This window comes from Myotis nattereri (genome assembly GCF_964212035.1).
Source record: "Myotis nattereri genome assembly, chromosome: 5".
Classification (NCBI taxonomy): Eukaryota; Metazoa; Chordata; class Mammalia; order Chiroptera; family Vespertilionidae; genus Myotis; species Myotis nattereri.
This window is the reverse complement of record NC_138080.1, coordinates 101,555,802-101,574,240: the sequence shown is the minus strand read 5'-3', so window position 1 is coordinate 101,574,240 and position 18,439 is coordinate 101,555,802. Positions and strand designations below refer to the sequence as shown.

Below are 18,439 nucleotides of genomic sequence, written 5' to 3'. Positions count from 1 at the left end.
GATGAAGAGTCGGTCGTTTTGTTTTTCAATGATATCAAACAATTTCTCTTTGCTCACACGATTTAACACCACAAGTAGGTTTCACCTATGGAGAGTACATATGTACACATGTGGGGTATGAGGGGTGTTACGTGGTTTTAGAGGAAGCAGAAGAGAACAGGCATTTGTTGAACACATATATGTTCCCATGAGTCAGGCATGGGGCCAGGCAACGTACAGCTTTATCTCATTTAAATCCCACCCTAGCCCATCAGTTCAGGGGTTGAACACTTTACAGAGAGGTTAAATACTGGATCCAAGGTCACACTTGGGCAAGTGGCAGGGCCCGTATTCACCTCTAAACTGCAGACTCCAAGTATTTGCTCTTTCTACAATGTCAAATGGTCTCAATCAAAAAACCCACTTGAACAACATTTTTTGCATAGTGAATGCTCTATTTGTGTGCTTTAAAAATTCAGCTTCTTTCAAGACATTTTAAGGTTCCAAGGCAAATTACATGGAATCATATGGAACACTCAACTTATTGATGCATAAAGCTGATTTTTGTAAACTCTTTAACCAATGTAAGGACAATGAAAAATATACAGTGAAGAAATGCACTTCTACACTGTAAGTGAAGAAAACCTTGCACTACTGAAGCCATGGGCTTGCTCACTATGTCTACCAAATACACTAGAGGCATTCCCAATCACTCAAGTCTGAAAACTCATGCTAAACTTCACACTCTGACAGTCCACATACACGCCATCACTGCTCTGCTTTTATTTTTAAAAAGCACCAAGCAACTGTTTATATTAATCCAGTGTGACTTTAATTTGTAACAGACAAGTATTTTTATTCTGAGGTTTTATTTTTCTTTCTTCACTGCACATTGAACCTCCCCAGCCTTATTTGGCTGTGTAAATGGAATCAAACCCATTTCCATACATAATTGTCTCTGCAGAGTGAACCCATTGGGGAGCTAACCCAAGCAGAAGTCCCCATGGGCATGGGATGATGTCCAACCACCTGTGACTGTGCAGGAGGAGGGCCAGCCTTGCCACCGTCACCACACTGTCTATTCCCCAGGCCCATCTGTCCATGCTGCTGAAATTCTCTGCCCCGTGTACTCTGTTCCAGTTTGCAGCCTTGGTAACTAGGTATTGTCTCATAATTGTACATGAAAATGTATATTTCAGGTTCAGTAGTCTATAAAACTGAAGTTGTTGAGTTCATATATATCTGGTACTACAATACTTTTCTCTATATTGTTGCTTTTCTCATTCTTAAGTCAATGGAAAAAAAATTATTGAATATGAACATTTCCCCAACTTGTCTTTAGAGCCCATGCTTGTTCTGGAAAGTCATGAGATGTATTGCTTCCTTTTCCTACAATTAATGAAAACAAGCCAAATTGTACATATATGTTTTTATTCCACATGTGGGAATTTTCAGCTCTTAGATTCCATTGGAAATGGAGTACATACATACACTTTCCTGATGGTTTTCCCACATTGCATTATTGGGAACTAGCTTCAAAGACCTCCTTGGGAAAAGAGAAACATCTGTGTGAGGGAAGGAAGCCTCCGTTGAAGAGCTTCCCACGTACTTTTCAGTCTGGGGACTGGAAGGAACAGGCGGTCAGCCTGGGGCATGGGAAGCTGTGGAATAAATACAGTGCCCCTGCTTTGCTGATCAAATTTACTTGATGATAAGGAATTAAACTATTATTTTTCTCATAAAACAAACTTGAGATCATCATGAATCAGTGAAAATTTGCATGGTTTTTTCAAAGTAACCAGACATATTAGAAAAGAAAGAGTATATTTCATGAGTTTCCACTTCAAGCTCACAGCCCTGAAGCCACAAGCAAGCAATATGGAAAAATAAAACCTGAGGTACCATATTGAATTCACCAGGAAAAAGTAACTAAATTCACACTGGCTTGTAGAAAGATAGGTTTTCCTCTAAAAACAGAATTGTTTCCTTGGAAATTATATCTTGTAGACTCCTCATCTTCATCTTCCCATAGGACCACACCTTCCTGATGCCACCCATTCCCCACAATTCCTGGTTGGCTACTTTTTTTTTTAACCTTAGCTAACTCAAAGAATAGAAAACTCATTCTCAATACCTGGGGGGCAGATTCTGGACCAAGCCTTTCCCAAGCTTCCTGGCTTAACATAGGAAACAGGTAAGCTATATTCACTGTGGTCTATTCTTTATTAAATCATTCAACAAATATTTATTGTGCCTGGTCCTAGGCTAAGCATTGGGGATATAACAGTGAGCATTATAAAAATACAGTCCATGATATTTACAGTCTAATCGGGAAAGAACATTAATCAAATAATCCCATAAACCAAGTGCAATCTATGCCATAATAAATATTATATAGGAAAAGGACAGGGAGCCATGGAAGGTCACCTGGTGGTCCAGCCCTTCACCCTTTACCAGCATGCCGCACTGATGTCCATTTAGCAATAGGTTCACTGCTTTCAGGGACTAGACATTAATTTCATGGAGAAGTTATCATGTCTCCTTCGGTTTGCTCTTTCCATACCCATCTTCCCAAACATTCTTCTATGTGAATGTGTTTCAGACAAACATGTTTCATGTAGTTTGTCTTAGAGCTTGGAGCCCCATGCCTAGCACGTAAATAGTATGGGAACATTTTAATACTGTGTCAACTTAGTGTTTGCACTTACTTTTCTCATTGAAGGAAGACTGCTTTTGCTTTAATTCATCTTGTATAATTATGTCTTTATTAAGCTCCATGGCAGCGTTGGATGAAATAAAGAGACTCGTCATTGTATAATTCCCTAGGCTGAGGTGTCTAGTGGAAAGCAGTGAACATTTCCTTCCTCCTTTACTACCTTGCAGAACAATAAAAAGAGGCACTATATTTTAGTATTCATGAAACTCATGTTTACCCTCTATCTGCCCCCAATCTCCTTGATATCACTGATGAGAGTGGATGTGGGCAGTGTGTCAAACCTAGGTCATCTCAGGGATGTGTTGTATAGCTATTGCCAATTAACTTCCCAGGATGGCCACATATTATATTATCAAGTTGAGTCAATATTTTTATAGATGAACTAGAGGCCCAGTGCATGAGAATTCATGCACTGGAGGGGGATCCCTCAGCCTGGCCTACCCCCTCTCACAGTCCAGGAGCCCTCAGGGGTGGGAGGCAACCTGGTGATCATAGGAAGGCGATGCCCCCATCACACCTCTGCTGTTGCCACTGCCGGTAGTGTAAGCCTTGGCTGGCCCTGGTTACCTGAGCCTCAGGCAGCCCTGGGTGGCTGGGCAGCCGCCATCCGAGGCTTGCCTGCACTTTGGGCTGGCCCTGGGTGGCTGGGGGGCTGAGGGGACTGGGAGACCCAGCCTTGCCGCATCCCTGCTGCCTCAGCAGGGCTGAGGGGACTGCGTGCTGCCATCTTGTGGCTGTGGGCGCTGCCATCTTTGAGGACATGGCAGTCAATTAGCATATTCCCTCCTTATTGGCTGTGGGCACCGCCATCTTTGCAATGGCATTAGGGTCAATTAGCATATTCCCTCTTTATTAGGATGATTACACAAAATCTATGATATTTAGATCATGGAATTTTAGTATAATTTAAGGTGACGGGAGAGAATGTTAATGTCTAAAAACTATTAGGCGATCAGGATAGCAGAAAACAATCTTTAAACATAACTCTCTTGATAAATCACTTTTGCTTTAAGTTGTCTTTTTCTTGATCACAACCTATGTATAATACAGATTTGTTTCCCCAAAAAAATTATAGAGAAATTTTTGCCTTAGATATCAAGTGTCATCACTTGGCCAACTAATTATATTTGGGGATGCAGCTCTAAGGAGGGATATGTCAGCACGTTGTGATCATGGCTTTATTTTCTAAGTTTTTACCAACTTCTCACACTTTCAAATAACCTTTAACTAGGAGAAGCACATATGTTGCTAAGTCAGAATTATCATGTCATGGGTAATACCAGGGAATACAAATAGCATTGAAAATGTCAGCACTTGAATAGATTTCGTACTATGAGGGCAGGAAGATAAAAATTAACTGTAGTAATGATGGAGTACAATACAGAATACTTTTATTATCTAAACATAAACTATGTAAGTCCCCTGAATTTCAGAGAAGAAATTTAACACAGGGGAGCCCAAGTTGCTATACCATGAAAATAGTTGCTAATAGTCACTTATAAAGTTAATTCCCACCTGTTTCCACTCACTTACTGCTAATATCTGATTTCCTATCAATCATATAACAATGTCTATGTCATCAATTAGTTGCTGATAACAGAAAGTAATATAATGCTAATTTGAGATTAAATTAAAAAGCTCATGAAGATGCAGATTTTCCACAAAGTCAATACAAATGTTGCTAAAAAGCACACACAAGGATCATAAGCAGGGCCACAGCATAACCAAAATCTAACAGAATTAAGCTACTAAGAGAAACTAGAAATGGATGTTGGCATGATGATGTACTCTTCAAAAGATAATTTGATGGACTTCTGATTCCAGACCAAGATTGAATTTTCCACTTCTCTATATTCCTCCCACTAAGTACAGCTAAAAACCCTTGACAGTACATATAAAAATAACCTGGGAAGAATCTAGAAGGAGTTGAGAAGAAGTTAGAAATATTAGGGTCCTGGGACCTGAGGAGGAACACACTGGTGAGTTTCTTGGATTTTGTTTTTTCCTCTTATATTCAATTTTTTTTTTGTAAAAAAAAAAAAATGACCCTCTGTGATCATGCTTCAAAATGCAAATTTAAAGTAAAAGATAGAATAACGTAGTTATACAATTTGACTGTAAAATGTATAGTATGCCCCCTTACTTGGCATTCTTTTCTTTTAAAATAACTATAGCACAGTTGGAATAATAAGTTGTATTCAATATTAAATTATACAATACATTTCATTTTCCAAAATAAAGTTGCTATGAATTATTTTTTATTATTTAATATAAATTTTGGTTCTTTTAAAACATTGATTCCTTTTTTTAAGAGGCCTTTTCTATGACCATTTATTCTAAGAAAACGAATCTCCTGTAAATAAACATGGGTCACTTATCTTTAGCAAATGCTACAAATCTATATTTTACAGTCAGAAATGAATATCCAAATTTTTCTAACAGGTATTTTAGACATGGATATAAACTATAATGTTATAGTTCTTATCACAGTAAACAAAGTAATTTCATCCGATGCCTTAAAATTTTGCAAAATAGAGTAATCAAGAAAAATGTGGTAATTATAAAAAAATAAAACTCTTATTTTTGTTTAATTAATCAAAGCCTATCACCAAATTATTTTCTCATATTAAATACCTTATATTTAAATTTTGAGCAATTATAAATATGTATAAGCTACACAAAATAATTAGTCCAAACAATTACCAACATTATCTAAATTTTTATTTTCATACAAGTCTAAAACCTATATATTTTATATGCAATAACAATTTTGAAGGCCAGAAGGAACTACTTATGAATTCTAATGTTTTATGCTGTGTTTACTAAAATTGTTCACATAAACTCTCTCTTAATGCCCTTCTAAAGTTCATCTGATTTTACATATTCAGATATTTTCTCAAATGTTGACAAAACTGTTCACAAAATGATCCTGTGGCTTAAAAACACAGAGTAGGTGCACATACATTATTATTCAAAAAAATGTAAGTCAATATTTATAATTCAAAAATGTACTTTAAGGATAACAATGTTCTTTTATGTGTAGCACCTAAAACATTAATATTTTAGTACTTCTCCACTTTTAGATTAAGAATTCTAATCTCTGTCTGAATGTCAGATATGTCACAACTTTTTACAATCGGTAACTAAGGTCATGCCAATGCAAATAAACACGTTTCCGAATCAAGGAGACACCAAAATGGCTAGTGCAGAAGGGAGAGTGTCCTATGGCCTAGGTTTCTCTGTAAGCTTTGTAACTTCGCAGAGAAAGGTGAAAGGGGCATTCTCTGAAATGGTGGCATTTCCGGGTTCCAACCCGAACGAAGTCCGATTTAGAAAACCACAAAGCAGGCACAGCAAAAGGTTCTGCTGATCAGCTGCCAGTTCAGAAAGAGAAATGAGATGTCCAGTCATCTGGCTAGCTGGAGACTCCTCTGCTGATTAAAGCTCAGACAAGATTAAAAATCAATGCTGCTATTAAAGATGGTACCGATCACGTATTCCATGTAAGAGCAACCCGGTGGTGGACATCTGGTTGTGGGAGTCTCTGCCTCTCCAAACAGTATTTTTACTGGTAATCAGAAAAAGAAAAGGACAATCGTGAGTGAGCTACAATAGTCTAGCTGTCCTATATCTGAGAACAGTTACTAGATTAGCTTACTGAGGACTTCAGAGTGTGGCAGGCAAAGTCCAAAATGCTTTTATATAGTTTTCCGATTAATTAGGACAACAGCCCTATCGAACAGTCACTATACAGCCTAGGGTTAACGTGGGGGTTCCCGTGTCTCTTTTAAAAATACTTATTGACCATATATTCTTAGAATTCATTTGTTCCGGTGAGTCTACATTTATTCATTTATTAAGGGGTCGTAAAAAAAGCACCTACCTTCATAGGCTTGTTGTGAGGCCTGAATTAGGTAAGGCAGGTAGAAATGCTCAGAACATTGACTGCCAAAGAGTAACTACACAGCAAATTATAGCTATTAGGTGGCCATCAGTATACAGAGGAAGAGACTTGCTGTGATTTTGGTTTATTACTATAAAATTATTAAAATTTTCTATTTATTTTTTTCTTGAAATGATTTTAGAAGTTTTGAAACAATAGAGTTTTTGAGGAATATGCCCATTTCAGCTATGTTTTCAACTGGTTAGAATAGTTTTCCAAGTATTTCTGAGTTCTTTAAATGTCTGCTAGATTTGTTGTTTGCTGTCTTCATTTTCATTCCTGACATGAGTTGTTTGTGCCTTCTTTCTTTTAGCTGGATTGGTTTCACCAATGATTATGTCTGTCCCTCAAAAAACAAATTTTTTTTTAATTCTTCCTTTTTGTTGACAAGTTATTACTTTCTCCACCTTTCTTTGAGTTCATGACATTGATTTTTTTTTAAATATATTTAAACTTTGCTCTTTATGCTAGTATTGTCCAGGCATTCTTCTTTTGTTAAACATTCCAGGCTATATATTGTATTCCTCTCTAAGGACCACTTTCACCACATCTCCCAACTCTTCATTCATGGTATTTTCATTGTTGTTTTGATCTAAATATTTCTATATTTCTATTGAACTTATTCAGTTTATAAATGTATTCAGATACTTTGTTTATATCTTTGTTTGTTACATCTAATATAATTGTACTTGGCTAGAGAGCATAATTATATCACTCTATTTAGAATTCTATTCTTGCTTGATAGATACTGTGCTCCAATTTCTGGGAATTCATAATTTCTTTATTCTAAATATTTCTCTGCCATTGCCTCTTAAATACTTCTACATTCTGTATTTTCTCAGTAATTAACCTAAATACTATCACTTTCTCTAAATGTCTCTATTATATTTTTTGATCATTTTTTTTCTCTGTATTGTCTCTTGCTAATTTGGTTATTTTTTTCAGTTGACTGATTCTTTCTTTAATTGTGCCTGATCTCATATTTACTACATATACTAAACATTTTAAAAATTTCAGCAATTATACATTTTCTTTCAAAACTATTATAGCTTTTAAAGTGTTTCTGTTCAGTGCTTCCATTACTTGCTAATCTGTATATTACACACAGTTGAAAGTATGTATCTGACAAATTCTAATGTTTAAGAATTTTAAAGATCAAAATTGGTTGTCTGTTGCTTTGCTTGCTCTTAATTATGAAGGTGTGTGTTTTTTTGTACTTAATTACACTTAATTTTAGTTGAGATTGGTTTATTTTAATTTTCAAAAATCACAGGGGCCTAAATTGATGATGCTTGTGTCCTGAAATTTCTGTATTTGCTTCTGTCTAGGCCCCATGGTACTATTAACCACATTTCTCTTCTCAAATCTCTTGCTCATTGCAGGAATCTCAGTTTCAGGTCCTCTTTCTTGCTCAAAACCCAAGGTCCAGTCTCCTAATTGCACTCTGATAGCAGCCCTTGCTCTCAATGAAGAGCTTCTGTTATCTCGCAAATCAATCTTTAGATTATTGTCTTTACCTCATTTTTAGTTCTTACTTTGTTTTGTTTTAGTTGCTTAGAGATTTACTTACTGTGAAAACTACTTGCCTCATATAGTAATTGTAGATATATTATATATATTATTATTATTATTATTATTATTATTATTATTACTAGATGCCCGGTGCACGGTGCACCAGTGGGGCCCCTTGGCCTGGCCTGTGGGGATCAGGCTGAAACTGGCTCTCCGACATACTCCGAGGGGTCCCGGATTGTGAGAGGGCAGTTCTCGGGTGACACCCCAGAATTGGGCTCCCTCCTCTCTGGTTCTGGGTGCGTCCTCTGAGAACCGCAGCTGCCAAGTCATGGCAGCTCAGCAGCTCCTGCCTTGAGCATAGCAGTCCCCTGGTAGTCAGTGCACATCATGGCTACCGGTCGGACAGTCGAATGGTCGGATGGTCACTTATGCTTTTATACGTATATATAGATTACTACTATTATTATGTTACTAGTAAGTGTAAAACTACAAAATGACGAGCATGCTTCCATTTTCAAATTTTTCTACTACTATACAAATGCAATCTTTTTTCCAGTTAAGCTGCATATATTTATATTTAATGTTTATTCCATTAAGGGATGTAATATCCTACTTTCCCAAAGTAATACAGGGAATGTTTGATATGTGAATAGAGAAGCTACCAAATTTAACTGAAATTTTGACAGAGGCACATGCCATTGGCATTCTTAGCACTCATGAAGGTCCCTGTCTCCATCACGTGCTTGATGTTTGGAAAACATTTTGACTCTCCCATCATGGAAGGATTATTCTAGATTTCAGCAGTTAATTAACTCATCCACAGACTGACAACTAGTGAGATAGATCACAGTCCATCACCAGGTGAATGTATGTACAGCTGATATTTTTGCTTCAGCAACTAATCAGCATCTACATTGTAAACAAACATATTTAGGAAGAAATATTAATGATATACTCTTATTTGTAAATCAATTGATTCATTACATCAACTACTCCATCACCCACCAATCACTGTTAGGGTTTAGGTACTTATCTAAAACCATGCAAAACATCCAGCCATTGAGCTTGCAGACCATAGTTTCTCAGTGCCTGTTAGCATCTGTGAAACAGGGAGAGGATAACTGAAACTGAGTCAACAGCTTCCCTTTTCTTCCTCTCCCACCTTGCTTCCTGTGTTCCTAACACATGTCCTACGTTACAAATACATGTAAAGCCTTACATTTAGCATCTGGCAGCTGTTGACTTACAGAGAGTTGTTGAGTCACATAAATTCAATGTCAACAAGAAGTTCAGGAACAGAATACAGAAGCTTGCACAGTGGGGTAAAAGAGTCCCATGTCATCACAGCTGAACGACTCCACCATCAGCACTCTTACTATGCTCATGGTGTGAGCGCCGCTATAATGGATCAGTTTCAGCAATACCGGAGACAACTGCCTCACTGAGATACATCATTCCCAATGTGGTTACAGCCATCAACCAAAGCGCCTTACAAGCATTACTTTCACCACGTGATAGATGTGTTCACCTGTAAAGGAGACAACAGCTTTACGAGAATTTCGGCATATCCACAGGCATCAACCGGTGACTTTTTAAAAAAAATATCTGCATACTGTCTCTATAAAACTGTCACCAAAGTTAGATTTGTTAAGTAATTTAGTTGCTACACTGCTTATTTTGGAAGGAATAAGTCTCCTGAGAAACTGACAGGCTCTACAAACCTCTAACACTGACCATGTTTTGCCACAAAATGACAATTTTATGAGTAAAGAATTATGAAAAACAAGTCTTAGTCTTAATAGAGGTAGATCTCAAAATCCAAAGGTCAAGTTACTAAAGCACAATAGGAAGAATATAATGAGTGCTATATGTTGTTTATAGAGACACATACACTAATAGGATAAATTTGAACTGGAAATATATGCACCAAATTCTTAACAGTAATTCATTGTGGAGATGCAGAGGGAAGAATGCAATGGGGGACAGGGGGGCCTGTAATAAATGTAACAAAATAATAACAAAATTACAAGTGATGAGTATTATGTACTTCATTTACTGTACTTTTCTGTGACATAAAGCTTTTTTTTCCTAAAATTTAAAATAATTTAAGAATTGAAGCCTTGGGCCAGACCATCTCTATTTCATACCTTAAAATATTTACAATATCATAATTTTCCTATTGAGTCATGACATTTAAAATGCTCATGATTATATTTTGAATTAAACTACAAAAAAAGCCTTTGCTTGCATGCCTCTTGAAGTCCCAGTCAATTAGGGTTAACGTTATGAAACAAAAGTAAATGCAACCAATGAATAACTAAACTGTGGTTCATCTAGACAATGAAATATTATTTGGCATTAAAAATAAATGAGCTATGAAACCATGAAAAGACCTAGAGGAACCTTAAGTGCATATTCCTAAGTGCAAGAAGCCAGCCTGAAAAGGCCGTGTATGCATGATTCCAACTATATGACATTCTGGAAAAGGCAAAACTGTGGAGACAGTGAAGAGGTCAGCGGTTCACAGGGGTCGTGCAGGGGGAGAGGACCAGGCAGCACAGAGGTAGTTTAGGGCAGTGAAAATACTCTCTATGATATTATAATGATGGATACACATCATTTTACATTTGTCCAAACCCATAGAACGTACACCAGGAATGAACCCTGATGCCCCTTATGGGCTTTGGGTGATGATGATGTGTCATTGTAGGCTCATCAGTTGTAACACATGTTTATCACTGCAGTGGGGAATGCTGGTAATAGGCCAGGCTGTGCAGGGGAGATGGGGGGATGGGAAATCTTGGTACCTTTCACTCAATTTTGCCATGAACCTAAAACTGCTCTTTAAAAAGTCTTTTTTTTTTAAAGTAAATGCAACCAAATGATTACATGATGAATATACTGCCAGAAAATGTGTGCTCTTTTCTTCCTAGGAGAAACATTCTTTATCCCTGTGGTTAAAAACACCTCAGGAGAAAGTGATCCAGAGTCTGAATCCCTACTTCACTATGTAAGATTTGATCTTGTGCAGGTTAACTGACGCCCCAGAATCTTCTGTCTCCTCATCTATAAAATAGGTACAATGACATACATGCTCATGAGGCTGTACAGATAAAGTTATCCAAGCCCATAATAGGCAGGAATGCAAAGCATGTGGGTGCAGTTGGGGTGAGTTGATTTTGGAGTTTGCCTCCAATCGATGATGGGGAAGAGGTGCTATATAGGTTTTGGGGAGAGGACAGGGAACGAAGCTTACAGCTAAAAGAGTGAGGCAATGCATATACCAGACAGTTTAGTACAAATGCAAGTGGAATTAAGGAACCACTTGAAATTTAATAAACTTCAAAAACTTCTGAGAACAAATGTATTACAATGCACATGTTAACACTGAACTCATTCATCATTCACTAGGGCTACCTTGATTCACATGGAAAAAATTAAATTATGGTGACTAGATTCAGTTTTCAGAAATGAGACAATATTAAGTGCAGTGTAAAAACACTGTTCTTAAAAAAGCATGTCTCTTACGTTGGGGTTGGGAAGAGAGCTATTATGGTGATGTTATATGTGGACCAAATTAAGTGTAAATTGTAACTATGAATTATGAATTCCCAGAAATTAAATAGTATGTGAAGAGTTCTACTTTTCATCAGATGGAGGTACCATCTTTAAGAGAAGAGGACTTTATCTCAAAACACTGAAATTCACTTTTTTAAAAAATTCTAACCCAAGGATTTTTTTTCCCATTGATCTTTAGAGAGAGAGAGTGGAAGGGAGGGAGAAGGGGGAGAGAGAAAAAGGGAGAGAAACATTGATGTGAGAGAGACACATCCACTGGTTGCCTCCTGCACATGCCCCAAATGGGATTGAACCTGTAACCCAGGTACATGCCCTTGACCAGGAATCAAAATCAAGACCCTTTGGAATGAGGGCTGACGCTTTAAACACTGAGAAAAACATAACAGGCCTGAAATTCACATTTTCAGATTCATGAGTGAATGGAACAATAACAAAAATGTCACTTTCAATAGGACCAGGGCCACCTTATCCAGTAAGCATAATAGACGTAGTCACTAGGGCCCATATGCTAGTAGGGTTTTATTAAAATGGTTTAATTTCTTTTAAAATCAGAAAAAAGTAAACTTTTGTTTATAGAAAATGTTTTCATTTACGCTATAATAGATTTGTCTTTACAGTTGTCAAATATCATTTTAAATGTTTTTTATTATTATTATTTTAGGGAGGAGGGGTAGGCCAAGGCAAACGTGGCTGGGCCAGTGCAGTTCTGCTTCCTCCATGCAACCCCCCCCCCCTGGTGGAAGGCCACAGTTACAAGGAATCTACCCACCACCCCCTTACAGGATTTTAATAAGAAATTCAGATCGTGCTCTAACAGTGCTGTCAGCCTGCAATGCAGAGAGGACATCTTCCCTCCATCAACACCCAATGGTCCGGCCACCTGGCTGCTTGAGAGGCATAGGGACAGGGCCTGGTTTCTGTCTCCAGGTGTTCTGGCAAACGCTGCCCAGCACTAATGTCACCTGCCTCCTCTCATCAGTGGAACAAATGCTTAGTCATCACAGACCAATTCCTTGGCCCTTCCTCATTTCCTCAAAATATCTCTCAGAATCCAGCAAACGGACCCTACTCTCTATTTCTTCTATTTGGTATCCAGAGAGCACACGTACTGAAGATTTTCAAAGCAAACTGCTTTAGGAGTTAATATCATGCGTGGAAAGTGCAAGAATTACCTCCCCCTCATAGCAGAGAAATGGAGATTGCTGGGCTTCTCAAAGTCACAAAACATGCCTCTGACAGAGCTGAGAAGAAGTGAGGTGCATCTCTCTGTCGTTTTTTTGTTTTGTTTTGTGATTTTTGTTTTGTTTTTAAATCAAGGGTCATTGCTGGCGGATTGCTCTCTTCTTCAAAGGCCAACTTTTGCCCAGCTGGCATGGCTCCGTGATTGAACGTTGACCTATGTACCAGGAGGTCAGGGTTTGATTCCCGGTTAAGGCACATAGCTCAATCCCCTGTAGGGAGCATGCAGGAGGCAGCCAATCAACGATTCTCTCTCATCATTGATGTTTTATCTCTCTCTCACTTTCTCTCTGAAATCAATAAAAAATAATTAAAATTACAAAAACAACAACAAACTTTCCCCAGCAAAACTACGGCTTCTCTAGAATGACAGGCAATGGAATTCAACAAGACACTTAGTTGTCTTCTGTTGAGACTTCTCTTTGCTCTGTGGAAATCACCTGTACTACCTGGCACGTGGTGAGCCTTCGCCTGAGAGACAGCCTTTCCCTTGTTAGCAGAGCTCTGCTTTCAGGGGGGCACTGATCTGTATGCACCCCCCTCGCCTGTGAAAGAACCACCAGGGAAATTGCTGCTTCGCTGCCATAAGTCCCCTGTGCCCATGTCACAAGGGGTGTGGGGCCTCATTAATTCAAGTTGTTTAGGGATCAGCAATAGAAGATTATTTCAAACACTTATTTCTTGCTTCAATTTCTTCTTTCTTAGAATCGGGTCCAAATCACTCTCTCGTGTGCCATGTGCTCAATCTCCACTTGGGTTAGGAATCCAAATAGTCCTTTCAGAAAAACCTATCCTTCAGCCTTAACAGGAACACACCCTGCAAAGGCTATTATGCTTGATGTGCCTGCCTATCTGGCAGGTTTTATGCTTCTTTGTACTTTGGTCTCCCCAAGAATCGCTGCCTTTGTTGGGCTCACATACATACCGAGGGGTACCCACCCTTCATGTTTCCAACAAATTAATTCAATTCAGTTCTACAAAAGGACAAAAAGGTGTGCTGAGACCTGACCCGGATACAGAGATGGAAAAACTGTCCTGCTACTTGTGATTGCAAGTGAGATCAACACATAAATATACAATCATGATATCATACCTTATTCCTGATGGATTTATTTCCCACTACACTTACATTGATGGGTGCGAAGACAGATGCAGGGGGAAGGTAATTTTATTTTTTCTCTAGAAAACCTGACTATGGGTGGCAAACATGAACTTGGGTAAGCTCCTTCATACTCTGAATCCTCAGTTTCTTTTTAAAATTAAAACATGGGATCAAGAAGAAAGGTCATCCTTCAGCCATTCATTTAACCAGCATTTTTGGCTAAATATTTATTATTTGTACTAAATGCCCAATGCACGAAATTTGTGCAAGAGTAGGCCTTCCTTCCCCTGGCTGCTGGCACCAGCTTTCCTCTGGCACCTGGGACCCAGGCTTCCCTCACAGCCCCAGCTTCGTCTGGAAGTAGTCTGGAAGGACATCCGGTCTAATTAGCATATTATGCTTTTATTATTATAGATAGTCTGTGCCAAGACTAGGTCACAAACACTTTATACAAACGCTCGTATAATCTTCAGAACAAAGGTAGGAAGAAGGCATTAGGCTCAAAAGGAATAAATAAGATCCCTAAGGCCACAAAAAGTGGAGGTGGAATAAGCTTCATGCATTTGCCTTTTTGGCTCCAAAGCTCTTGTGGTATCTCACATGCCATGCTTTCTAGTTAAGTCTAAAGACTTTCCCTTTTAAGCTACTGTGATTATATAGCACTAGAGGCTCAGTGCACGGATTCGTGCACCAGGCCTCTAATACGCATGTAAGATCTTTGGTTAATCTCTTCTTACCCTTCCCCCCCCCCCCCTTCCCTCTGAGATTCATCAGCCTCTTCCATGTTTCCATGTCTGCCCCCTGGTGGTCAGTGCGCATCATAGCTACCGCTCAAACTGTCTAAAATCGAATGGTCAGACAATTAGCATATTAGCCTTTTATATATATATAGATAGATTTCTCAGGAGATATTAGACATCACAGCCACTTTTCCTAACTGTGAAGGTGGGAAGGATGGTGGGATACTCTTTGAAAAATCTGTATAAAAAGGACAAAAGAAGAAAGTAACCCTTTCTAAGAGGATAGCTTATGTACTCCTAGCTTTTCTTTTTTCCAGACTTTTCAAATCAATGAAACATTTGGTAGACTGTCAAAGTGAATAATACTTTTTTCTTTCTTTTGTATTTTTTCAAAATATATGTTTACTGATTTCAGAGAAGAAGGGAGAAAAAGAGGGAGATAGAAGCATCAATGACAAGAGAGAATCATCATCATTGATTAGCTGCCTCATGCACACCCCCTATTGGGGATTGAGCCTGAAACCCAGGCATGTGCCCTGACCTGGAATCCAACTGTGACCTCTTGAGTTGATGCTCAACCACTGAGCAACACTGGCCAGGCTAGGCTTATGTCTTTAAACGCCCTTTTTACTATAAATAAATGAGCATATGCATATGGAATCTAACATAAAGAAGTAGAAAACTGAGCATCTCTTGGTCAAGGAAGTAACAATATGTAAACTTGTCATTGCCTTTGACTTCTCAGCCTCCCCTAACACATCGGGTCCTCCTCAGCAACTTTGACTGACCTATACCATTGTAAAGCCAGGACTAGTGTAGTAACTGCTCAATAAACATTTGTGAAATTAATTAAACAAAGATACACAGGTAGGTTAAACATGCAAAAAATATACCAGTTTTATTCATAAAGAATGTGTATTTTATATATGCCCCTTCTTCATCTTCCCTGACATTCCTTCTACTTGTTTTTATATATTTAAAAATCTAGATAAAAATATAAAACAGCTTTCTACTTAGTGGTTTTGACATCTCTCCAACCATTCTAAGAATTACATCTTAAAATGTTTTTTTTTTAAACAGACACTTAGTACTACCCACTGCCACTGTATGGTTACTCAGACCCAAGGACTTAGACCATATGAGAGGTAAATGTAAATATTTGTGTATTTTAATTTTTCTGCATTTTACTTGGTTTTATTTCAAGCAGGAAATTACCCGCCCCTCCCTTATTTTCACACATCATGGAGCCAGGTTTGCTGTGTTACACCGATTTCAAAATGTTCAGCATCATTTATTCTTTTTTTATAGTTCATATAAAGACATGGCTCCAAGACCTTCAATAACAAAAAGTTTATTTATGTATTTATTTTCGCACGGCATGCGTCGGTGAGCCAGGCTGCTCAGCACGCATCGCAGATTAGAAGCCCGAGTGTGGTTTCAGGCAAGGCTCCCTCATGTTTCTGCGCATTGGCTGATAAACACTTCAAAGTAAACCCGCTCATAAATATGAAATGAAAAGCCGAGGAGTTGTTATGCGCAGCTTTGAGATACAAATCTCTTTATTCCCTTCTGAAGTGGGGTTTGATTGACATAATGAGTCATAGATCCTGTCCAGGGACACGCTGCCTTTCCCCCCCTTTTCTCTGGAGACAGGGAGACTTTAAAGAAATCCACTTCAGAACTTGGTGATAGACAGCTCACTTGAAAAAATAATAAAGTTGAATCCTATATTAAATAACTTATTATTTTGTGTTAATGCTGACTTTGACAACCATGACATATGTCAAAGTTTTACTACACATCCTCTGAAAGCCGTTATTAGCTACCACTCTAAGAAAAAGATTTGCGATTTTTAAAAAAAGTGCCATTATATCTTTTGTCATATATATTGTTGCTATGTGGAGCCTTTGTCTGGCAAGAGAAAATCACTACTTAAATTAACTCAGAACAGAAGCCTAAAACCCTGTAAGCCAAAAGGCTATAGGGAGTCACATAGGCAATGGGGAATATTATTGTGGAAAATTCATTTAATAAATAAATGTCTCCCAAAAGGGAGGATCATACAGTAGAACCTTCTATCAAAAATAATAGAGTGAAGAACAATTGAGCATGGAGATTCAATTTATTCTTTCTCAGAAGTTTTCAATAATTATCTGCTTGCCTGAAAACGATAAAAATTTCAAAGAGGTCACATAGTTTTCCATGAGATCATATTCTGTAAATTTAAATGACTTACAGAAGCTAAGCAGTTAACACAAAAGAGCTAAGTCAGCCAGTGTAAAGGGTAGTAAGGAGTGGAGGGGGCCTGGAGAAAAAGGGAAGAGCTGGTTGACATGGGTCAGTGCTTGAGCATGGACCTATGAACAGGAGGTCACAGTTCAATTCCCGGTCAGGGCACATGCCCAGGTTGAGGGCTGGATCCTCAAGGGGGATAGTGCAGGAGGCAGCCGATCAATGATTCTCTCTCATCACTAATGTTTCTTTCTCTCTCTCTCTCTCTCTCTCTCTCTCTCTCTCTCTCTCTCTCTCTCTCTTCCTCTCCCTTCCTCTCTGAAATTAATAAAAATATATAAAAATATATTTCAAAAAAAGAAAAAAAGATAAAGGGAAGAGAGACTGGTATTCAGAGCCAGTAGATTTCTGCCACTCAAGGAGGTGGAATTAATGTTGCCGGGTCTTGCACTTTTCCTAGAAAATCGTGATTTGTAAATGGTGGCCCAAAACATGCAATTCCAAAAAGGTGCAGTCCAAATAAAATAGGTCTTTGGGCTGCGAATCTTTAGTCTCTGATCCAGACTTTCTATAGTGATCATTTAAATAAGCCTTTCTTAATAAAAGAGAATGGAGAGAATGAGAACCTTAAATCAGGGAATGTTGACAGAGGAAGGATCCTGAGATCATCTCCTCCAGTGTCCATCCATGACCCCTGGGGATTCTGCTGAGCGCCTGCTGGAGTGAAAAGGACCTGACCCTCCCAAAGCCCCTTCCGCCAGAGCTGTTCTGCCATTTTATTTACATAACGATTGGGGAGCCAGAAAACTTTTGAAAACAGATAATTCAGACTATATTTTCAAGTGAAGAAACCAAGTTATTCACCACCAATTCTCCCAATACCTAACTGACCCAAGGTTCCAGGTTCCACTAGGTGCCAGGGTCAGATTCTGTCTAATGTTCTGCCTGGAGACTTACCGTGAGAGAGAGTTAACTGTCCACCTTAGTGTGTCCCTTTCCTTGGTAGAGAACACTGCTGGACAGTGGCTGCCCCCCAGGAACTATCGCTCCCTGTTCCCACTGCATCTCCATCAGGTCTTGTGTCTGTAATTCTTGTCAGCCCAGCGATGTGAAAGTGACATGTGCCATTTAAAGGGCAGAGAGCCTAGAACAAATGATCCTGCTCTATGTTCTCTTCCCCTTATAATGCAGGGGATACTGGCAATGAAACATTTAAGATGGCGGTGCCAGGAGATGAGAGAAACCTTATTCCCTGGAGAACATGAACCTGGTCATCAGAATTCGTGATTTCCGATGCCACAGGAATGAGGAATTAATTTTGGTTAATGATTCTTTATGTACATTCCTTGTTCCATCCGTTAGATTTACCCCAACTAATGCAGTCCATGTTGAAA

General features: G+C 38.5%; 1 protein-coding gene across 1 annotated transcript in view; it reads right to left on the bottom strand.

Annotated features, from left to right (window-relative positions):
- TENM2 (teneurin transmembrane protein 2) overlaps positions 1–18,439 on the bottom strand; it is a gene marked incomplete at its 5' end in the record, with an annotated part of 1,189,887 nt that overhangs the window by 828,017 nt on the left and 343,431 nt on the right. The window lies entirely within an intron of this gene.